This window comes from Hemiscyllium ocellatum, chromosome 20 (assembly GCF_020745735.1).
Source record: "Hemiscyllium ocellatum isolate sHemOce1 chromosome 20, sHemOce1.pat.X.cur, whole genome shotgun sequence".
NCBI classification, from domain to species: Eukaryota; Metazoa; Chordata; class Chondrichthyes; order Orectolobiformes; family Hemiscylliidae; genus Hemiscyllium; species Hemiscyllium ocellatum.
The window spans coordinates 57,382,008-57,406,858 of record NC_083420.1 but is presented as its reverse complement, the minus strand read 5'-3'; positions in this window follow the sequence as shown (position 1 = coordinate 57,406,858).

The following is a 24,851-nucleotide window of genomic DNA, read 5'->3' as shown; positions in this document are numbered from 1 at the left end:
AGGTACTGATCCATGCTCTAAGCTCATCACTTTTATTCCTGATACTCCTTGTGTTAAAGCAAACACATTTTAACTGAACCCTTGGTTCCTTGCCAGGAAAATCCTTCCCACTAGCTGGTCTACCTCTTGCTATTGCCTCATCTGCATCAACCCTCACCTCCGGTATACAGCTCAGGTTCCCACCCCCCTGCCATACTAGTTTAAACCCTCTCGAACTACTCGAGCAAACCTTCCACCCAGGACGTTGGTCCCCTTCCAGTTCAGATGCAACCCGTCCTTCTTGTACAGGTCCCACCTTCCCCAGAAGGCATCCCAATTCTCTACATATTGGAAGCCCTCCCTCCTACACCAGCTGCGCAGCCACGTATTAAGCTGCGCCCGCTCCCTGTTCCTCGCCTCGCTATCTCGTGGCACTGGTAGTAAACTAGAGAACACTACTCTGTTCGTCCTGCTTTGCAGCTTCCATTTGAGGACTGCAGATCAGGGCTGAAAATGTGTTGCTGGAAAAGCGCAGCAGGTCAGGCAGCATCCAAGGAGCAGGAGAATCGACGTTTCAGGCATGAGCCCTTCCTGAATAAGGGCCCATGCCTGAAATGGCGATTCTCCTGCTCCTTGGATGCTGCCTGACCTGCTGCGCTTTTCCAGCAACACACTTTCAGCCCTGGCGTGCTTTATGCAGACCATGGATTCACTGTACCAAAAGCCAGCTGAAGGCCCATGTTTCTTTATACATCAAGTAACCTAAGGACAAAACACCAGGGATCAACTATCTTAGGGCCACTGAAACCAATTCTCAATCATCACAAAGTTTGTCAGCATTAATTCTCAAAGGAGGGGCTGTTGCATCGCTCAGGGATTGTAATGAGACTAACTCAGCAGATGTTGAAATATTCCAGTCTCTGTTATGCATTTGTGGTCACTTCCTACAGTTTTTCCTGAACCCACCTTATCAAGTGGAAACAGTTCATTATGATGCAGTGATGAAGAGCAGAAATGTTCAAAGTGCTCGCAAAAATGCTGAAAGCAGTTTCTGAAATCATTTGAGTGATGTGGGCCACGAGCTGTACAATTTTTATTCCTCACCAGATAAAGTAATAATTTTCTAATCAGTTCAAATTAGACCATAATGACATAGGAACAGAAAGTAGGCCATTCAGCCCATCGAGTCTTCTCCGCTATTCAATCATGGCTGATAAGTTTCTCAACCCCATTCTCCTGCTTTCTCCCCATAATCCTTAATCTTCTCGATACTCAAGAACCCATCTATCCTGGTCACAACTATACTCAATGCCCTGGTCTCCACAGCCTTCTGTGGCAATGAATTCCACAGATGCACCTCTCTCTGGCGGAAGAGGTTTCTCCTTATCTCCTTTCGAAAAGCTCTTCCCTTTACTCTAAGGCTATGCCCTCGCGTCTTCGTCTCTCTACCAATGAACATCTTTCCAACATCCACTCTGTCCAAGTTTCAATTAGATCCCCCCTTCATCCTTTTAAACTCCATAGAGTATAAACCCAGAATCTTCAAACGTTCTTCATACGTTAAGCTTTTCATTCCTAGGACCATTTTAATGAAACGCGTCTGAACGCTCCAGGGGCCAGTACATCCTTCCTGAGATATGGGGCCCAAAACTGCACACAATACTCCAAATGTGGTCTGACCAGAGCCTTAGATGAACAATGCTGCTTTCATATTCAAGTCACCTCAAAATAAACACCATCATTACATTTGCCTTCCTAACTACTGTCTCAACCTGCAAGTTTACCCCGAGAGAATCCTGGACTAAAACTCAAGTCTCTTTGCACTTCAGACTTCTGAATTTTCTCCCCATTTAGAAAATAGTCCATAGCCTCTACTCTTCCTACCAAAGTGCCTGACCTCACACTTTCCCACGTTACATTTCATCTGCCACTTCTTTGCCGACTCTGCTAACCTATCCAAATCCTTCTGTAGCCTCCCCACCTCCTCAATGCTACGTGCCCCTCTACCTATCTTTGTATCATCTGCTAACTTAGCTAGAATGCCCTTAGTTCCTTTATATAGATCGTTAATGTATAAAGTGAAAAGTTGTGGTCCCAACACTGAGCCTTACGGAACACCACTTGTCACCAGCTGTCATCCTGAGAAGGGCCCTTTTATCCCCACTCTCTGCCAGACAGCCAAGCTTGTATCCATGCTCGCACCTTGCCTCTGATACTATTGGCCCTTATCTTACTCACTAGCCTCCCGTGTGGCATCTTGTCAAAGGCCTTCTTGAAGTCCAGGTAGGTAACATCCATAACACATGGTGCTCCTTGGTCTAACCTGCTCATTACTTCCTCGAAGAATTGTAGCAGATTTGTCAGGTGTGACCTCCCCTTGATGAAACCTCGCTGACTTTGCCCTATTTTACCATATACTTCTAAGTAAACAGAAATCTCACCCTTCATAACGGATTCCAGGATCTTACGCATGACTGAGGTTAGGTGAATTGGTTGGTAATTTTCTGACTTTTGTTTTGCTCCCTTTTTAAACAGGGCGGTCACACTCTTAAGTACCAAACCCCATCACTCAGCAACTGTGCTGAGCTGTTTTGCCTCGCCTCAAAAGCCTAATTAATTAATGAATTACACAGACATCCCACTGGTACATCATGGATTTGTTTGTTGCACTGTATGGATATTAGAGCTGAAAATGTGTTGCTGGAAAAGCACAGGTCAGGCAGCATCCAAGGAGCAGGAGAATTGACGTTTCGGGATTCCTGAAGAAGGGCTCATGCCCGAAGCATCAATTCTCCTGCTCCTCGGATGCTGCCTGACCTGCTGCACTTGCCCAGTAACACATGTTCAGCTCTGATCTCCAGCATCTGCAGTCCTCACTTTCTCCTGTAGGAGATTAATCTAAAATTTGCTTGGTTTTGCAGAAATGAAATAGGGACAAAAAATAATTGAAGCTTGATGATAACCTAACGATTAGAACGGTCACTAGTTTTTAGGTTTTTCTGTGCTTTGCTGAATGTTTATTGGAAAATCCCTACAGAGTAATGGAATCATAGAATCCCTACAGTGTGGAGACAGGCTCTTCTGCCCTACAAGTCCACACTGACCCTTTGAAGCGTAATCCACCCAGACCCATCCCACTACCCTATTACCCCTTCCCAGGCACAGATCCATGGTCTCGCGAGACTAACGGATGCAGCCACCCACAACTAATACACCTAACCTACACATCTGTGAACACCTTGGGCAATTTAGCATGGTCAAACTGACCCAAAAGCAGAAATCAATGCTGGTGAAACTCAATGTCTGAAGAGAAAATAAAGTTAACACGCTCAGACAACAACTCACCAGGACAAAGGACCCGTGACCCAGCATGAGCAAAACCAATGTAGTGTACAAAATCCCATGCAAGGACTGCACAAAACACTACATAGGACAAACAGGAAGACAGCTAACAACCTGCATCCATGAACACCAACTAGCCACGAAACGACACGACCAGCTATCCTTAGTAGCCATACACTCAGATGACAAAAACACGAATTCGATTGGGACAACCCCACTATTATAGGGCAGGCCAAACAGAGAACAGCCAGGGAATTCCTAGAGGCATGGCACTCATCCACAAATTCTATCAACAGACACATCGACCTAGACCCTATATACCGGCCACTGCAGCGGACAGCAACTGACAACTGGAAGCGGCAGATTCAAACCAGTATAAATGCCGGAGGAATCAGCACAAAGCGCTTCACAGGAGGCTCCCAAGCACTGAGGATGTCACCTAGACAGGGGACGAAACGTTTGCAACAAAAACTCCCAGCTCGGCGAACAGAACCACAACAACATCTCTAATTCCCCCTCAAACAATGATTCTATTTCAGCCTCCAGGGACATGGATGGTAAAGCATCCCACACAATTATAATCCTCAGAGTGAAAAAGGAAGACAACTTTCCATGTCATCCCTTTTTTTTGCGTACGTGGCCTTCAGGTTTTGGATAATTGGGCAGATTCCATAAACGCTTGGGTTTTAATAGAATGAAGACAGGTAGAGCGTAACTAGAGGCTGCCATTATCTCATTTTCATTGAGAAATCCAACATGGAATTCAAAATAAATATCTTTATCCAAAGAATGGCGAGAATTTAGGACTCACCGTCATATGGACTAGTTGAAGGAAACAGAGTAGGCGTCTTTAAGGGGAAGCTACACAAGTCTGAGGGTGAAAGGAACAGAGAGCTACAGTGGTAGATTTACATGATGTTGTGAACCCCATTTATGGTCAAATTGAACAAGTCAGATCTCAGATTGAAAGCTGCCTTGAGAGATCTTAAGTTTTGTTTTCGCAGTTTGGTTAACTGGCAGCCAAGGGCCTCCAAGGTTTTTATCTTTCAAACAAAAGAACACAAGTTTAATACACAAAAGGTCAAAGTCTTACAAACTGCAAAACAGATTTACTTCTTCCCAGTAAGATCCTTTACAGTCACTCAATTACTACAATCTTAAACTTTTCAAATTCTTACTTAACCAGCAAGGTCACAAACACTTCCTTTCATTGACTTTCTTCCTAGCTCGAAGACTTCACAAACGGATTGCTATCGTACTGATATCAAAGTGTCCTTCTGACCTGAAGCTTGGCCTCTGATCACTTGCTCTCCCTGTTGTAAAAGTTCCACTTTGTAAATATTTACCTGTTAATCTCTCCAGATATCTGATAAAATCATGAGGGGCATGGATAGGGCAAATAGTCAAAGTCTTTTCCCTGGAGTGGGGGAGGCCAGAAATAGAGGGCGTAGGTTTAGGGTGAGAGGGGCAAGATATAAAAAAGGGACCTAAGCGACAACTTTTTCACGTCGAGGGTGATGCATGTATGGAATGAGCTGTCACAGGAAGTGGTGGAGGCCGGTACAATTACAACATTTAAAAAGCATCTGGATGGGTATATGAACAGGAAGGGTTTAGAGGGATATGGCTCACTTGCTGGCAAATGGGACTAGATTGGGTTAGGATATCTGGTTGGCATGGACGAGTTGGACTGAAGGGTCTGCTCCCGTGCTGTACATCTCTATGACTCTAAGTCACAACTTCATGTTTTCTTGGAAACAAGATTGTTCAAAAATGACCTCTGACCTCTTTTTTTTAATTAAAAAAAAGGCTTCCTCAACAATGATGACTGAAATCCATTTTCCTCCACTTTACAATCCAAAATTCCCAAATGATAACAAGTTTTTATCATAAAAACAAAAAAAAAGAGAGGTTTAAGTGGATCGTAAATGCCAGCATTGAATATTTGGGACAAAGGCATGTTTCTGCATTTTTGTTTTAATGCAAGTTCACCACTTGCGCAGTAAGCATTGCTTAGGAACAAAATGCTGAGACCAACTGGCTTGAAAATATAGCATCTGCAAGGCAGACTCTATTACAGCACTGCACATTACAAGCAAAAACGTCCCAACTATCAATTTAAGTTTTACTCTGTAACTATTTATAGGGGGCTCAAGTGAATCCCCATTTAATACCCACCACCTTCATACAATCAACAGACAATTAAGAGAATCCACCAACAGCTGAGATTTTATGGCCCACACATGTTTCAATCATGAACAGCAGTTATTTCATTCATCTTGAATTATACTGCAGCAAGTTGCCTGGTCTTGGCAGTAGACTTGGCAAGGCTAGTCTTTCTTAAACCAATAGCTTCCTGTATTTAATCTATCAACACTCGCTGTTTTAAATAAAGCACAGAGGATCCTACAGCAAAGAAAAGCAAATGGGGTGGACATTCTCCTCAGCTTTATTTCAATTTTTAGCAAACGGAGGAAGTAAATACCTTAATGTGTGCAAACAGATGCAAAACTGCAGCATACAGAGCCAACAATTAACTTATAACATGATGATGAATAGTAATGTCACATGCTCAGCTTGATTACATCACATATGTTCGCTGTGAATTTGATATTCCCGGTGCATGTGGCCTCCTTGCAGAACTTGAAACATGTTCAGATTCAACTGCACGTCCACCCTTCAGTTATCTGAATATATAGAGTTTACATGCAAGCTGGCCATCCCTAATCAAAGTGGTGTTGGTGAACTACTTTAAGTCATTACGGTCCTTACGGTGTCGGGACACCCAGTGTTATTCGGGAGTCAAGCCAGAGAAAGCAAATGAAAAGTGGTATAATTCCATGTCAGGAAGATATGTGACTTAGAAGGGCATTTGCAAAGGCAATGTTCCCATGTTTCTGATACTCTCGCCGTTGGAAGAGATCATGTCTTTGGACAGTCCTGCCAAAAGAACACTGTTTGTGATACAGCTCTCTCAATTTTAGCACAAGCCTCCAATGTTGGAAAGGAGGACATCACAGGATCAACAGTCACTGATGAAGCAGCTAAAGGTGTTTGAGCCTCAGACACTGCCCAGAGGAACTCCAGAAGTGAAGCCCTGGAGTTGAATGACCTGATCTCCAACAACTATACCCATCTTATGTACCAGGTGTGACTCCAACCAGCAGCGGGGTTTCCCCCTGAATCTAAGTAGCTGCTGTTTTGTCAAGGCTGTTTGGTGCTACATTTGACCAGATGCAGCCTTGATATCAAGGGATGTCAATCTGGTCCTCCTCAGAGAGACTTGGCGCTGTTAGGCAGCAGTACTAACAGTGAGCCACCATGCCATCCACTTTTGAGATCCGCAACTGTCCAGCCCACCAGCTATATGGACATTTTCATGATGGACAATGCTTATAGCACTTCTCATTGTTAACCCTTTCACAACCATATCCAGTATCCATTCTGCTGTTTGACTCACATCTGCTGTACATTTTCTTCATCTATCAAGTGTCACTTCATGGAGAACTTTAAAAATCCTGCCTCATGACATCACATGTTGCAACTTAGTTCTGTGAAATGAAGTTGGGTGAATAACTATCAGTGGGTGAACAATTGTAAAATAAAAAACCGCAACATTGCTCAGTTCACTGTACAAATGGAGAACCACAAATAAATGCACTATGAAGTTGAATGTTCTGCAAACTTGACTCACTGGTCAAAACAGGTCAACAAAGAAGTCAACAATTGAGCCATAGGAAAACCTCAAATAGTACATCTCTATGACTCCAGGTTGTGACAAAGATGTATTGTTATTAGTTGGAAATTTGCATTGGAAAAAGAAAAAGCAATGGATAGCATTAAGTTTGATTTGCACTTCTACATTCTGAAAGTTGTGAGGGAGAAAGACATAGGATCTTCCCAACTCCTGAACAGCATGGACACTGGTGAGAAAATTGGGAAAATTGCAAGAGATGGACAGCTGAGAGCTACCTGATGTCAAGAACAAAACATTCCCTTTTGCAACCAAATGTTGAGCAGTGAGGCAAGAATCTCGTGAGTGGGTGGCCAGAGGGAATTTGCATGTATTAACATATTATTAACTGATCTTGCCTGATTAATACGCAGATTTCCATGCTCCCACCTGTCAGATAGAAACTATACAGTCATACAGCATGGAAACGGGCCATTCGGACCAACTCATCCACACCAACCAGCTTTCCTAAACTGAACTAGTCCTGTTTGCCTGTGTTTGGTCCATATCCCTCAAAACTTTTCCCATCTATGTACATGTCCAAATATCTTTTAAATATTGGAATTGGAATTAGAATCCCTACAGTGTAGAAACAGGCTCTTCAGCCCAACAAGTCCATACTGACCCTCCAAAAAGTAACCCACCCAGACACCCATTCCCCTACATTTACCCCTGACTGACGCACCTAACCTATACAGCCTTGAACACTGTGGGCTCTTTAGCATGGCCAATTCACTTAACCTGTACAGCTTTGGATTGTGGGAGTAAAACTAGAGCACCAAGAGGAAACCCACACAGACACGGAGATAATAATGCAAACTCACCCGAGGCTGTTCATATCTACTATATCTGGCATGTAGATTAAATATTGATTTGTGTTTGGGGCAGCACCGTGGGTCAGTGGTTAGCACTGCTGCCTCACATCACCAGGCACCTGGTTCAATTCCAGCTTCAGGCGACTGTGTGTGGAGTTTGCACATTCTTCCAATGTCTGACAGGAGCTCCAGTTTCCTCCCACAGTCCACAGGCTGGGTGGATTGGCCACACTAAACTCCCCCATAGTAGTTAGAGATGTGCAGTCTAGGTGGATTAGCCATAGTAAATGCAGGATTATGGGGATAGGGTGAGATGCTTTTCAGAGGGTCAGTGCAGACTCAAATGGGCCAAATGACCTCTATCTGCACTTTAAGCATTCCTTGGGGGATTAAAGTGGTGAGGTGAAGAGTTCGATGGACAGGTAGGGTTGGAAGGTGGGGACGTTCAAAGCCAATGGGTTGGACTGGCCAACAAGATGGGAATGTGTGTATTTAGGAATTTAAAGCACAAGGGTTTGAGTCTGAGCCTCACTGTGTGAGTGGTGACTGCAGTTTCCTTCCATTGTGCTGTGAGTAACTAGTTCACAATGGAGATAAAAGTGGATGCTCCCACAGCTACAGCACGCAGGGCAAGTACTTCATTCTGTGAATGAGAGGCCTTCGCTTTGTTGCGATTTTAGGCTCTTCAAAGGATAACAGTACAACAAGGACACCCATACAATACTACAGAAAGACACTTGAGAGCCTTAGCCATTTACTTATTGTGTGAACTACAAATCCTGGCATCAAACACTCCTGACCACAACAAGCAACATCAGGAATCAAACCCAGTAATGGCACTGACACACAAGCAATTTGTTGCAATCTGCTGGGATGCTCTTCGGAGGGATGGTGCAGACTCGATGGGCTGAATAGCCTCTTCCTGCACTGTAGGGACTCGATAATTCTAAGAGACTGAAGTCAGAGGCTATCTGCCATAGTTTTTAAGGATAATAAGGACCCTGTCTCAGAGGTTGGGCATGTTTAAATGATTATTACTTTATTTTATTGATCTAATGCTTAGGGTCAGTGTTCCCTGTGTTGCTGTCCCCAGGGTAAATTAACGTTTAAATAGGACTTAGTCAGATGCAAAAGGAAACCCCCTTGTTTATCCAGTTGACTGGCAGCAACTGGGATTCAGGAGATCAAGTGGCACCCGGAAAACTGACATGGTCTAATTTAAACCCCTTGGTTCTGACGCAAGACCACACTGGACTCAAAATGTTTACTCTTGTTTCTCTCTCCACAGATGCTGCCAGACCTGCTGAGGTTCTCCAGCACTTGCTGCTTTTATTTCAGATTTCCAGCATCTACAATATTCTGCTTTCAACCCCCTTTATGTTTATGTTGTTTGAGCTGCTGTTCAAGAGACTTTTCAAATGGGTTGAGAGCACAATTCAGGCAAACCGAATAGAGCCATGGATAGAAAGTTGTTTGAATCTAAACAAAGTGTTGGTTAGAGAGGTGATGCTCAAACTGGAAGAGAGTTGAACCACACCAAGCTTTGTTTTAACTGGCACCCTTGACAAATTGGCAAAAGTTATATTCCTCAGATACTGGAAGTTTACAGTATTATCCTGTCCACTTATTTCAGTTTTGTAATTTACCTAATTGTAAATATACTTGTTGTTCAATCAAATGCCACAAGAAATATCAACACCTGGTTCGATTTCTAGCCCATTTCTCCTCAAATTGCAATACCCGAGTACTTAGTTGAGAATGCAAGTGCAAAGGCTCTCACAAAGTTAGTTATATTTAAGGCAAAGTTGCATTGTTATTGGAGTAATTTAACGTTATTTATTTGAGTAATGTAGTTACATTTCTATTATTTTGCATGTGTTTTTACATTGATTATGTGAACCTCTTGATCTACTGGAATATTTGGTTAGCCAGGACACTACTGGTCCCATAGTTGCCAGTTAATAAAATGTTAATAAACATTTATTAACAGTTAATAAACTTTATCACATAGATCAGTTCAAGTTGTGGAACCTGAAGTTGGACATTGCCCGTGTTCCCAAATTGCTGGAAACATAGAAGGAGGCTGGTTCAGAAAAACATGGAGAAGGACAGTGAAGGAAGAAGTGTTCAAGTAGATGCAGACAGATTCGTGGACAGCAGTTGTAATTTAGTGGATAAATGTGGGCTAACTTATTTTGGGAGGGAACGCAAATACAAAAAACAAGGAAAAAGGCTGAACTCCATGGACAAAACAGGGCCTTAAATATCCAATGATAGCAAGGGCTCAGTGGATAAAGTCATTTTTAAAAATGGTCAATAGAATTAGAACATAGAACTGTACAGCATAGAAACAGGCTCTTTGGCCCATGATGTTGTGCTGAACATGATGCCAAATTAAACTAATCTCTTCTGGCTACCCTTGGTCCATATCCCTCCAAACGTTGCATACTCATGTGTTTATCTAAGAGGGCCATTTAAGGGACTATCGTAACTGCCTCCAACACCAGCCCTGGCAGTGCATTCCCAACTCCTTTTACCATTCTGTGTAAAAACTCTGCCCCTCACATCTCTTTCGAACTTTACCTCTCTCACCTCATACACATTTCCTTTAGTTTTAGACATTTCAACATTGAAAAAAAGATTCTGACTGTCAACCCTATCTATGTATCTCATACTTTTATAGAGATTTCCATCAAGTCTCCCCTCAGCCTCTGCCGCTCAACAGGAAACAACCTGACTTTTTCTATCCTCTCCTTACAGCTCATACCCTTTAATCCAGGCAGTATCCTGGTAAACCTCTTCTGCACCCTCTCCAAAGCCTCCACATCCTTCCTGTAATGTGGCCACCAGAATTGAACGTAATATTAATGTGGTCTAACCAAAGTCTTATAAAGTCCCAACATGACACCCTGACTTTTGTACTCAATTCCCTGACCATACAGATAAGCATGCCATGTCCCTTCTTTACCATCCTAGCTACATACATGGCCACTTTCAGGGAGCTATGGACTTGAAGCCCAAGATCCCCCTGAACATCAATGCTGTTCAGCATCCTGCCATTAACTGTATGCTTTTTCCAAGCATTTGGATCTCCCAAAGTGCATCATCACACACTCACCTGGATAAAACTCCACCTGCCATTTCTCCACTCATCTCTATAATTGATCTATATCCCATAGTATCCTTTGATAAGGTAGGTGAGTTTGCAGTATGGATAGGTACCTGGGACTTCGAGGTTGTGGCCATTTCGGAGATGGAAAGAGCAAGATCAGGAATGGACGTTGCAAGTCCAGAGTTTAGATCGTTCATTAAGAACGGACAAGGCGGTAAAAGAGGGGGAAAGTGTGGCTTTGCTCGTCAAGGACAGTACAGCAGTGGCTGAAAGAATTTGTGATGAGGACTCATCTAGTGAGGTGGTATGGACTGAGGTTAGAAACAGAAGAGGAGGTCACACTACTCAGAGGTTTTTTTTTAAAACAGTCCTCCGCAGAGTACCAGGGAGGTGGAAGAGAGGATTGGCAAAATGATTCTAGGTAGGAGTGAAAGGAACAGGATGGTCACTATGGGGGACTTTAACTTCCCCAACATTGACTTGAAATATTATAACTCTAGTATGTTGGATGGCTACAGGAGGGTTTCCTGACAGTATGTCAAGAGGGGAGATCACACTGGATCTGGTACTTGGTAATGAAACATGCCAGGTGTTTGATGTAGTGGTAGGTGAGCACTTTGGAGACAGTGACCATAATTCAGTTACGTTTAGTTTAGCGATGGAAGGGGATAGGTACATGCCACAGGGCAAGAGTTATCGATGGGGCCAGGGCAATTATAATGCGATTAGGCAAGACTTAGGCATAGAATGGGGAAGCAAAATGCAGGGAATGGACAATCGAAATGTGGAGCTGAAGGAACAGATATTGCATGTCCTTGATAGTTATGTCCCCGTCAGGCAGGGAGGAAATGATAAAGGTAAGGGAACCGTGGTTCACTAAAGAAATTGCATCTCTTTTAAGGGGAAGGAGGAGGCTAATGTGACAATGAGACGAGATAGTTCAGATGAAGCAATGGAGAGTTATGGATTAGCTAGGAAGGAATTAAAAAGAGAGAGAATTAAGAAGAGCAAAGAGAGGACATGAGTAGTCTTTAGCAAGTAGAATAAAGGAGAACGCTAAAGCTTTCTATAGAGATGAGGAATAAAAGAATGACTAGGGTAGGAATAGGGCCAGTCAAAGATAGAAGTGGGAAGTTGTGTATGGACCCTGTGGAGATCAGAGAGGTGCTAAATGAATATTTCTCAATAGTTTTCAATCAGGAAAAGGATAATATTGTAGAGGAGAAGAATAAGATACGAAATATGAGACTAGAAAGGATTGAGATTAGTAAGGAAGAGATGCTATCAATTCTAGAAGGAGTGAAAGTAGACAAGTCCCCTGGGCCGGATGGAATTTATCCGAATGATTCTATGGGAAGCTAGGGAGGAAATGATAAAGCCTTTGGCTTTGATCTTTGAATCATCATTGTTACAGGTTTAGTACCAGAGGACTGGTGAATTGCAAATGTTGTGCCCTTGTTCAAGAAGGGCAGTAGAGATGGCCCATCTAATTATAAACCAGTGAGCCTTATATCTGTTGTAGGAAGAGTTTTGGAAAGGATTACAAGAGAAAGGATTTATCATCATCATCTAGCAAGCAACAATTCAATTTCAGATAGTCAACATGGTTTCGTCAAGAGTAGGTCATGTCTCACAAACCTCATTGAGTTTTTTTGAGGTGACCAAGAAGGTGGATAAGGGTAGGGCAGTTGACGTGGTATACATGGAGAAAGTGAGGACTGCAGATGCTGGAGATCAGAGTTGAAAAGTGTGGTGCTGGAAAAGCGCAGCGGGCCAGACAGCATCCGAGGATCAGGAGAATCAACGTTTTGGGCATAAGCCCTTCTTCAGGAATGAGGCTGGTGTGCCAAGCAGGCTAAGATAAAAGGTGGGGGGCGGGGCAGGGGGGGGCACTGGGAATACAATAGGTGGAAGGAGGTGATAGTGAGGGCGATAGGCCAGAGAGGGGGTGGGCACGGAGAGGTCGGGAAAATGATTGCAGGTCAAGAGGGCGGTGCCGAATCCGGGAGTTGGGACTGAGATAAGGTGAAGGGGGGGGGAAAAAAGAGGGGAAATGAGGTATACAATGGACTTCAGGAAAGCCTGTGATAAGGTTCCACATGGTAGGCTGTTGCAGAAAATGCAGAGGCACGGGATTGAGGGCGATTTAGCAGTTTGGATCAGAAACTGGCTTTCTGAAAGAAGGCAGCGAGTGATGGTTGATAGAAAATATTTAGCCTGGAGTCGGATTACTAGTGTTGTGCCTCGAGGATCTGTTTTGGGACCACTGCTGTTTGTCATTTTTATAAAAGACTTGGACGCAGGCATAGGTGGTTAGATTAGTTAGTAAATTTGCAGACGACACTAAAGTCGGTGGACTAATGGGCAGTGTGGAAAAATGTTGCAGGTTGCAAGGGGACTTGGATAAACTGCAGAATTGGGCTGCGAGGTGGCAAATGGAGTTCAATATAGCTAAATGTGAGGTGATTCACTTTGGAAAGAATAACAGCAAGCAAAATACTGGGTCAATGGAAAGAATCTTGGTAGTGTGGAGGTGCAGATGGATCTTGGGAGTCCTTGTACATCGATCCCTGAAAGTTGCCACCCAGGTTGATAATGCTGTTAAAGAAGGCATACGGTGTGTTAAATTTTATTGGCAGAGGGATTGAGTTCCGGAACCGTAATGTCATGCTGTAACTGTACAAAACACTAATGCACTTGGAATATTATGCACAATTCTGGTGCATTACAGAAAGGATGTAGAAGCATTGGAAATGATGCAGAGAAGATTTATCAGGATGTTGCCTGGTCTGGAGGGAAGATCTTATGAGGAAAGGCTGAAAGATTTGAACCTGTTCTCATTGGATAGGCGGCAGCTAAGAGGGGATTTGATAGAGACATACAAGACGATCAGAGGATTAGATAGGGCAGAAGTGAAAGTCTTTTTCCTAGGACGACGACTTCAGCTTGTACGAAGGGGCATAACTACAAATTGAGGGGTGATAGATTTAAGACAGATGTCAGAGGCAGATTCTTTACTCAGAGTGATAAGGCCGTGGAATGCCCTGTCTGCCAATGTGGTTAACTCAGCCACATTACGGAGATGTAAACGATCCTTGGATAAGCACATGGATGATGATGGGATAATGTAGGGGGATGAGCTTAGAGGAATTCACAGATTCGGTGCAACATCGAGGCTGAAGGGCCTGTTCTGCGCTGTATTGCTTTATGTTCTATAACCTTCTACACTATCCACAACTCCACCGATCTTTGTATCATCTGCAAACTTACTAACCCACCCAACTACATTTTCATCTAAGTCATTGTATATATATCACAAACAGCAAAGGTACTAGTACCAGTACAGATCCCTGCAGAACACCACCAGTCACAAACCTCCAGCCTGAAAAACACCCTTCCGCCAGGACCCTGTCTTCTACGGGTAAGCCAATTCTGAATCCATGTAGCCAAATCACTGTGGATCCCATGCATCTTCATCTTCTGGATGAGCCTACCATGAGGGACCTTGTTGAATACATTACCAAAATCCATGCAGACAACGTCCATTGCTCTACTCTCATTGATCACCTTAGTCACCTCCTCAAAAAATTCAATCAAGTTATAGAATCATCAAATTCCGACAGTGTGGAAACAGGCTCTTTGGCCTTACAAAGAACATTGAAAAGGTATCCCACTAAACCCATTCCCTTATTACTCTACGTTTACCCCAACTGACGCTTGAACACTATGGGCAATTTAGCATAACCAATTCACCTAACCCACACATCTTTGGACTGTGGGAAGAAACCGGAGCATCCGAGGAAATCCACACAGATGCAGGGAGATTGTGCAAACTCCACACAGACAGCTGCCCCAAGCTGGAATTTTGACAAAGCAGCGAGGAGACAAGGTGGAGTGAAGCAAGGGCTGCTGGGAAGGGTAAGGGCAGTGGCTAAACCAGAGATACTACACGTGTAATATCTCCTCTCTCCTGTGCCCCACCCCCAGAGAGAGGACATGCTTTTCATTTTCCACTCTTCAGAACAGACTCAAGAATACCAAAGGGAGCAATAATTTTAGATTTATACTCAAGTACAGAACCACAGGAATACAGTGAGGCATTTTCAATATCACCCCACATCGTGTCACCTTAGGTACAAGTACCCAGCTACAATAACTTAAGAATAAGATGGGAAGAAATAAGGAACAAAGTTAAAAGTTAAACATTACAGTCATCCTTAGTATTAAGTCAAAAAATAAAGAAATAAAGTTTAAAAAGTTCAATCATTTATATAAATGATTTGGAAGTGAGCCTAAGAGGTACAGTTAGTAAGTTTGCAGATGACACTAAAATTGGAGGTGTAGTGGACAGCAAAGATTACAAAAAGATCTTGATCAGATGGGCCAATGGACTGAGGAGTGGAAGATAGAGTTTAATTTAAATAAATTCAAGGTGCTGCATTTTGGGAAAGCAAGTCTTAGCAGGACTTATACACTTAATGGTAAGGTCCTAGGCAGTGTTGCTGAACAAAGAGACCTTGGAGTGCAGGTTCATAGCTCCTTGAAAGTGGAGTCGCAGGTAGATAAGATAGTGAAGAGGGCGTTTGATATGTTTTCCTTTATTGGTCACAACATTGAGTACAGGAGTTGGGAGGTCATGTTGCAGCTGTACAGGATATTGATTGGTACATTGCGTGCAGTTCTGGTCTCCTTCCTATTGGAAGGGTGTTGTGAAACTTGAAAGACTTCAGTAAAGATTTAAAAGGATGCTGCCAGGGTTGGAGGATTTGAGCTGTAGGAAGCAGCTACATAGTCCGAGTTGTTTACCCTAGAGAATCAGAGGCTGAGGGGTCACCTGATAGAGGTTTGTACAGTCATGACGAGCAAGGATAGGGTAAATAGATAAAGTCATTCCCCTGGGGTGGGGGAGTCTAGAACTAGTGGGCATAGGTAGAAGGCCAGAGGGGAAAGATATAAAAAAAGAGACCCAAGGGGCAATTTTTTCACACAGAGGGTGGTACATGAATGGAATGAGCTTCCAGAGTAAGTGGTGGAGACTGGTACAATTACTACATTTAAAAGGCATTTGGATGGTTACATTAATAGGAAGGGTTAGGAGGGATATGGGCCAGGTGCTGGCAGGTGGGACTAGATTGGGTTGGGATATCTGGTCGGCATGGACGGGTTGGACTGAAGGATCTGTTTCCGTGCTGTATATCTGTGACTCTGTGACTCATTGCAGTCTTTAAGTGCTTAGCCATGTTTTAACCACACTTCCTACAAGCACTCGACCTCCTCTGCTTTGGCATGTTTTCCACACACTGGCTCAATCTCCTCTGCTCACGTCATCACTGCAGCTGTTAGGGAAACCTTCATTGCTGTGTTGGGCTTGCTACTGGGATCTCAGACCACCAAAGCCTCTGTCTCGCCTTTGGTCCATATGCCAGGCATCGGAAAGTCACCAAGGGTCCTGCGTCAGACCCCCAGCTGCTGTCTTGCACTGGATAGATTACTGATGCCAAATTTGTAATTTTTAAAAAAAATTGTAATGTATATGCATGACACAGATACACTATCACACTGTATGTATGAAAAGCAACAAACATTTGTACATAACATGCTGTCCTCTACTACCAGAAAGAATGTGTCCAGGCATTGCAACTCTCCTTAGGTCAAACAAAAACATGTGAGCAAATGTCCTCTGCTGCATTCCCTATGGCAATGCATCTATCAATCAGAGTTAACTTGCCACCAAACTAAACACCCTTTACCAATGCAATATAAATTGTTGTCGCTTTTGAGATTTGGTATTCTTGCAATTCTGTCCTGAAGAATACAAGATGAAAAGCTTCAACACCCTCTCTTTGGTCAGCAGTTCTCAAATACTGTGCTACTGCATTAGGGTCATGCTGTTTTCCCAAATTATTAAACTTCCATGCATCATTAACTCGTCACATTCTTCACTTAACTCAGTAACAAAGAAACGCATCCTGAAAGCCAACACAAAACACTTAACTTCAGTTCTCATCTCCACGACAGAAAAACACGATACCTGCCTGGCTCGCTCAATCATCAGCATATTACCCAGATCACAGAAACAATTTCAAGAGCCATTTGCTGATTCTATTGTACATCTCTATGACTCTGACTCAGAATCAGTCTTTTCGCAGCAGAGAGCGGCGGGAGCTGGGCGGAAGTTCAGGCAGAGCGCAAAGCCGTTCGGGAAGGTAAGTGATTGCTATTAGAGTGGGTGTGCTTTTGTGGCAGTAGATGGGACTTAGGGATGGTGTGTTGCCTTCCTGGTGCCAGGGTGAAAGACATCGCGGACAGAGTGCAGGAAATCCTCAAGGCCGAAGGTGAAGAGCCAGAGGTGGTGGTACATGTCGGCACAAATGATGTCGGGAAGAAGAGGAGGAACATACTACAGCGGGACTTCGGAGAACTAGGAAGAAGGCTGAAAAGCAGGACGTCCAAGGTGGTTATCTCCGGTTGGCTTCCAGTTCCTCGGGCTGGTGAGGCCAGAAACAGGGAGATAATGGACTTGAACGGGTGGCTGGGAACTGGTGCAGGAAACATGGATTTAAATTCTTGGATCAGTGGGGTATGTTTTGTGGTAAACATAAATTTTACAAGAGAGACGGTTTGCATCTTAACAGGCTAGGGACCAGCATTCTGACAGGCAGGTTTTCTACTGCAACACAGCTACATTTAAACTAAGTAGTGGGGTGGAGAGGACAAACTGGATGTTTAAGAAGGAAATTGAAGGGAAAGTTAGAACAAGAGAAGTCAAGAAAGACAACTGTATCAATGAGGCAGAAAACTCGGAAAGGGATCATGCTGTAAGGTTGAGTGAAATAGGAGTTGATGGGAAGGGTGAGAGCAGTAACAAATTAAAAATATTATATATGAATGCACGAAGCATTAGACATAAGATAGATGAGCTTGAGGCTCTTTTGGAAATTGGCAGATACGATAGTGTGGGGATAACTGAGACGTGGCTTCAAGTGGACAGGGCCTGGGAAATGAATATTCAAGGCTACACGTGCTATCGTAAGGACAGACTGACGGGTAGAGGGGGTGGGGTGACAATGTTGGTAAGGGAGGATATTCAGTCCCTTGCACGGGGGGACCTAGAGTCAGGGGATCTAGAGTCAGTGTGGATAGAACTGCGAAATACTAAGGGTAAAAAGACCCTCTTGGGAGTTATCAACAGGCCCCCAAACAGTAGTCTGGATGTCGGATGTAAGATGAATCAGGAGCTGAAATTGGCCTGTCGCAAAGATGTTACTACAGTTGTTATGGGGGATTTTAACATACAGGTAGACTGGGAGAATCAGGATGGTATTGGACCTCAAGAAAGATACTTTGTGGAATGCCTCAGAGATGGATTTTTAGAGCAGCTGGTGCTGGAGCCGACCAGGGAGAAGGCAATTCTGGATCTGGCATTGTGTAACAAACCAGAATTGATCAGGGACCTCGAAGTGAAGGAGCCATTGGGAAGTAGTGACCATAATACAATAAGCTTCAATCTGCAAATTGAGATGGAGAGGGTACAGTCGGAAGTGTCAGTACATCTGTTGAATAAAGGGAACTATGGAGCTATGAGGGAGGAGCTGGCCAAAGTTCAATGGTGCAATACCTTAACAGGGGATGACTGCGGAGGTACAATGGTGGTTATTTCTGTGTATAATGCAGAAGTTGCAGGTCAGTCCATTCTTAAAAGGAAGAAAGATCCCAGGAGGAGGCATGGGCGGCCGTGGCTGACAAGGGAAGTTAAGAAACATATAAAAGTTAAAAGAGAAAAAGTATAACATAGCAAAGATAAGTGGGAAAACTGAGGACTGGGAAGCTTTTAAAGAGCAACAGAGGATTACTAAGAAGGAAATACGCAGAGGAAAAATGAGGTATGAAGGTAAACTGGCCAATAATATAAAGGAGGATAGTAAAAGCTTTTTTAAGTATGTGCAAGGCAAAAAATGGTTAGGACTAAAATTGGGCCCCTGAAGACAGAAACAGGGGAATATATTACAGGGAACAAAGAAATGGCAGAAGAATTAAATGGGTACTTCAGATCTGTGTTCACTGGGGAAGACACAAGCAATCTCCCTGAGGTAACAGTGGCTGAAGGACCTGAACTTAAGGGAATCTATATTTGCCAGGATTTGGTGTTGGAGAGACTGTTAGGTCTGAAGGTTAATAAGTCCCCGGGGCCTGATGGTCTACATCCCAGGGTACTGAAGGTGGCGGCTCGGGAAATCGTGAATGCGTTGGTGATTATTTTCCAGAATTCGATAGATTCGGGGTTGGTTCCTGAGGATTGGAGGGTGGCTAATGTTATACCACTTTTTAAGAAAGGTGGGAGAGAGAAAGTAGGAAATTATAGACCAGTTAGTCTGACCTCAGTGGTGGGAAAGATGCTGGAGTCTATTATAAAGGATGAAATTACAGCACATCTGGATAGTAGTAACAGGGTAGGACAGAGTCAGCATGGATTTATGAAGGGAAAATCATGCTCGACTAATCTTCTTGAATTTTTTTGAGGATGTAACTCTGAAGATGGACGAGGGAGATCCAGGAGATGTAATGTACCTGGACTTTCAGAAAGCTTTTCATAAAGTCCCACACAGGGGGTTAGTGAGTAAAATTAGGGCACATAGTATTGGGGGCAAAGTACTAGATTGGATTGAAAATTGGTTGGCTGATAGGAAACAAAGGGTAGTGATAAACGGCTCCATTTCGGAATGGCAGGCAGTGACCAGTGGAGTACCGCAGGGATCAGTGCTGGGACCGCAGCTTTTTACAATATATGTTAATGATATACAGGGTGACCTGGACAAGTTAGGAGAGTGGGCAGATGCAGTTTAATGTGGATAAATGTATGGTTATCCACTTTGTTGGCAAGAACAGGAAGGCAGATTACTACCTCAATAGAATCAATTTAGGTAAAGGGGCAGTACAGAGAGATCTGGGTGTTCTTGTACACCAGTCAATGAAGGCAAGCACAGGTACAGCAGATAGTGAAGAAGGCTAATAGCATGCTGGCCTTCATAACAAGAGGAATTGAATATAGAAGCAAAGAGGTGCTTCTGCAGCTGTACAGGGCCCTGGTGAGACCACATCTGGAATACTGTGTGCAGTTCTGGTCTCCAAATTTGAGGAAAGACATTCTGGCTATTGAGGGAGTGCAGCATAGGTTCACGAGGTCAATTTCTGGAATGGCGGGATTACTTTACACTGAAAGACTGAAGCAACTGGGCTTGTATACCCTTGAGTTTAGAAGACTGAGAGGGGATCAGATTGAGACATATAAGATTATTAAAGGATCGGACACTCTGGCAGCAGGAAGCATGTTTCCGCTGATGGGTGAGTGCCGAACCAGAGGACACAGCTTAAAAATACGGGGTAGACCATTTAGGACAGAGATGAGGAGAAACTTCTTCACCCAGAGAGTGGTGGCTGTGTGGAATGCTCTGCCCCAGAGGGCAGTGGAGGCCCAGTCTCTGGATTCATTTAAGAAAGAGTTGGATAGAGTTCTCAAAAGGGTTATGGAGATATGGCAGGAAGAGGATACTAATTAGGAATGATCAGCCATGATCATATTGAATGGCGGTGCAGGCTCGAAGGGCCGAATGGCCTACTCCTGCACCTATTGCCTATTGACTCTGACATCCTAAAACTCAGTAACAAATTAACAAACCCGCACGTCATTTACATTTTATAATTCTGCCAGAAACATTGTACATTTTTCCTTGTAGCCTCATCACAAATCAAACATACACTCACACACAAAACATGAAGGGTATTGTGAATTCTTACAACAAAAACTCCACAACTATGCTGCTTCTCCCCCTTTCTGTTAAATTATGCAGCAGCCTTAGTAATCCAATACTCCATCTCAGTGAAAGTCCTTTTTCAGGAGTTCATGTGTTTCACAGCAACTACATTTCCAATGGGTCATTCTTCTTCTGAAGGTAGGAAGCGAGGTTTCAGCCTCACCAGCTGTGTGTGATGGTGACTGTTGTCGAAAGCAATGGCTCTGAAGAAGTTAATGCTCATATTACATGGAGCTCCACTTAATCTCATCATACCACACAATCTTTGGGTGGTGAGAGTTCTGTACAAGGTCCCATCAGGAGCAGTTGTGTTTTATCCAGCTCCCAAGTTCCTTGCAATTATGGCTAGCAAGTTAATCCACACCATACCTATTGCTATCACATGGTTATGCATGTTAAGTGCCTCTTCTGTTTAGACCCTGATCTACCTTTTACCACTCAGCATAGAATAAGGAGGATTAGTGACAATGAATGGCACAAATTAAAATACCACATGTTGGAAGTGAAAATGAATAGCTTAGTAGATGGGAGTTTCATTTAGCTGAATCACGCGAGAACTGATTGGAACAAGGTCAGCCAGATCAGCCTCAGAGAATGAGATCCCTGTTTGAGGGTGTTAACCTGGTCTAATCAGGGAGCCCTGGCTGACATATCCAAACAGAAGTGTCAGAGGTTCTGTTCACTCTAGTACCCATTCTGATCTAGTTGGGTCAGTGTCATGTACATTGTAAATAAAGGGTAACAAGCTGACAGGATACCAACTGCATGGAGTTATTTCACATGACATTATAACAAGAGGCATATTTGCTGAAAAACAGAGTCACACAGAACGGAGACAGGCCCTTTGGCCCATGCCAACCAAAAGGTCCATCCATGCTAACCCCATTTCCCTGCACTTGGCCCAGATCCTTCCAAACCTTTCCTATCCGTGTATTTATCCAAATGTTTTTTAAATGTTGATAACGTATCTGCCTCAACCACTCCCACTGGCAGCTCATTCCATATGCGTACCACTGTGTAAAAAAGGTTGCCTTTAGGTTCCTTTTATTCTTTTCCCTCTAACCTTAATCTGATGCCCTCTCGTCCTCGATTTCCCAACCCTGGGAAAAAGACTGAGTGCATTTACCCTCTCCATGCCTCTCAAGATCCCCCCTCAGTCTCCTACACTCTAAGGAAAGAAAGTCCTTGTTTGTCCAACCTCTGCCTATAACTTAGACCCTTCAATCCTGGCAATGTCCTTGTAAATTTCTTCTGCAGTCTTTTCAGCAATTATGCTATTATTCTTTCTTCAGCGAATACCATCCTGCTCCATGCACTTCCGTACAAGTTAAATTCAAACCTATCCAGTAAATGCGGTGGAAGCGACCGGGACAAAGGGCAAAAATGAAATGTTAGCAGACCTCTCCAGAGGGATCACTTGGTCCTTTCAGAACAAATATATAGAAAGGTGATATTAACGGAAAGATCCTGTTAGTCTTTAAACACAATTACTTTGGGTTGCTCGTTTATATACTGTACCGGATGGTTCTCTACATGCATGGTCGTGGATGACTGGAAGAATGAATAACAAGTGGTTTTTCTACAAACACCGCACAGATACATCCATTGCTTCTGACTTCCAGAAAAGCATCATGGCCTTCAAATGCTAGTGTTCATTCTGCAAATGTTGAGAGAGCATCCAATCATTGGACCACCTCTTTGTTTTGATTCTTTCCTCTCCAACTGCTTGTGAAATTGTTCCTTGAAGAAATGACCTTACTTCGACTGCATGATGAATTGGCTCAGCTTCAGACTGTGTGTGATGGTGAACATCAGCAATACTGGCATGCAAGCAAACTGGAGCAGGCAGCAGGTCCGAGTGAAACAATGTCAACATGTCCTTCTCTCCCTGCACATGATAAGTACTTTAAGGTGAGAGAAGAAAAATTTTTCAAAAGACATGAGGGGCAATTTTCTTTTTTTTTTAAACACAGCGAGTGGATCACTTGTGGAACTGGCGGATGTGGGTATAGTTACAAAATTGAAAAGGCGTTTAGCTAAGTACATGAATAAGAAATAGGCCAAGCGCAGGCAGCTGATGTCTAGTTTAGTTTGGGATGATGGTCAGTATGCACTGATTGGACCAAAGGGTCTCTTTCCATGCTGTGTGATTATGAATGGCTACGTGGCAAAGTAAATGGTAGAGTTGATCATTTAACTTTGATTAAATTAATAGGAAGAATCCAGCTCTGCAATTGCTGCAGATTAGGAGTCTATCTTTGCCTCTCCTAGTGATTTTATTGAACTCCTTTTGACAGTACAGTCAAGACACAATAGCTCACAGTGGTGCACTCTGCTATTTACTTTCAGCCCTCTAAGCTGGTACCCTGAGCACCTTTACAAAATGATCTACAAAAAAGAAGACTTCTTATGTTCTACTTCATACAAATACAACTCAGTGTTTTCATCTTCAAGGTTATCTTGGCTATTTATTCCATTATTTCAGTGACTGGATAACCAAGCACAGTCAAACCTCACTCCACAAAGAAAACATTCCGATGACGAGAGAGATAGCAGATAGCAGATACAGACTTTGGCTGCTGCTGAGAAAAGACGACACGCTGTCAAAGCTTTTCATCTAGTCCTCATCAGGACTAAAACGCAAGAATACAAAATCTCAAAGGGATTAGAATTAGCTTTATGGTCACACGTACCCACAAGTACAGCAGAAAGCTTACAAGTTGTCACTTACGGCACATCTTAAGTACCAGCATACCTAGCCACAGACTCTCAACTACAAATTCTTAGTAAAAAGTTAGAAATATTAAAAAAAGTCACCCAGCATTAGACTTCATGCCATCTCAGGCACATGTTGGAGGGTGGGGTGGGAGGGGGGTGTAAGAAGGGGGTGTAAGAAAGAAAAAAGAAAAAAAAAATGGATGGAACAGATGAGCTCCAAGGTGGCCTACTCTGCAGCCTTCTTGGAACAACCCAAAGGCAACATTAATTTATACTGCACGGGACAATGGTGCAGACTGGTAGGCAGATGAGCTCTAATTGGTCAAGGTGCTTAGTGGAAAAAGCACCACAGAACAGTTATTCCTCAAGGAATTTTATTTTGAAATCTGCATCCCCTTCTTACGCCGTGTAAGTTATTCCTTCCTTTGAGATCTGATATTCTTGCATCTGTCTTGATGATGGCAGCGTCTCAACAGCATGTCACGTTTTTCACTAATACTCAAGATAAAAGGCTGTAACTCAGCAACTCCAGAGCCAAAGCAGCAACTTTTCATTCCTTGAAATCAGCAAATAAATGAAAAATGGAAGCGTGCCAGGACACATCAGTGAAGTCATGCCAGTTGTCTGAATACAACATGCTCCTTTAAAAAGATCTTCTCTAGAAAGGATGCTCGCTAGAGTGGAAGCCCAGAGCCTGATTAACAGATTCCATCACTGGACAACAATTGCAACACAGTGCTCCACGACCCCCAACAGAAGTAAAAGTTACTCACGCTCATTTTAGACTCTATTTGTCACAAACAAACTGACTGTTTTTGAAACTCTCTCACAGAAACAATGCTAGCAGAATCCATTTTGCTGAAGGATGCTAAAATGTTCTTTTTACACTGACAGCAGAAAGAAAACCATGGAAATGGTGTCACAAGATGACACAAAGAACAGGAGTGAGAGCACGGGAAGGGTGATGGAGAGTGAAAGGGAACCTCCAAGAGATCAGATACCATTATAATCCTTCTTGGGCAAAGTGTGAGAATCAAAAGGGAGGTGTACAGAACAGCAAGGAGGCAGACATCCACAAATCAGTCATAAAATACCAAAGTCAAAATTTGTACAGATCTCTGAGAAATTTATAAATCAGGGCTGCCAAATGTTTTTGTTCACATCAATCCTTTCCCCTGATTGACAGACTCAGACAGGGGGCACTCAGCTAGGCCCACTTCACATTCCCTAGTTCTGTCAAACCTCAATATCCTCTCCCTCTCCCCCCCCGCCCCACCACCTCCCCCATCTCCAGAGGATAGCACTGGACCACAGGACCCTAATCAAGCTGCCAATTCCTC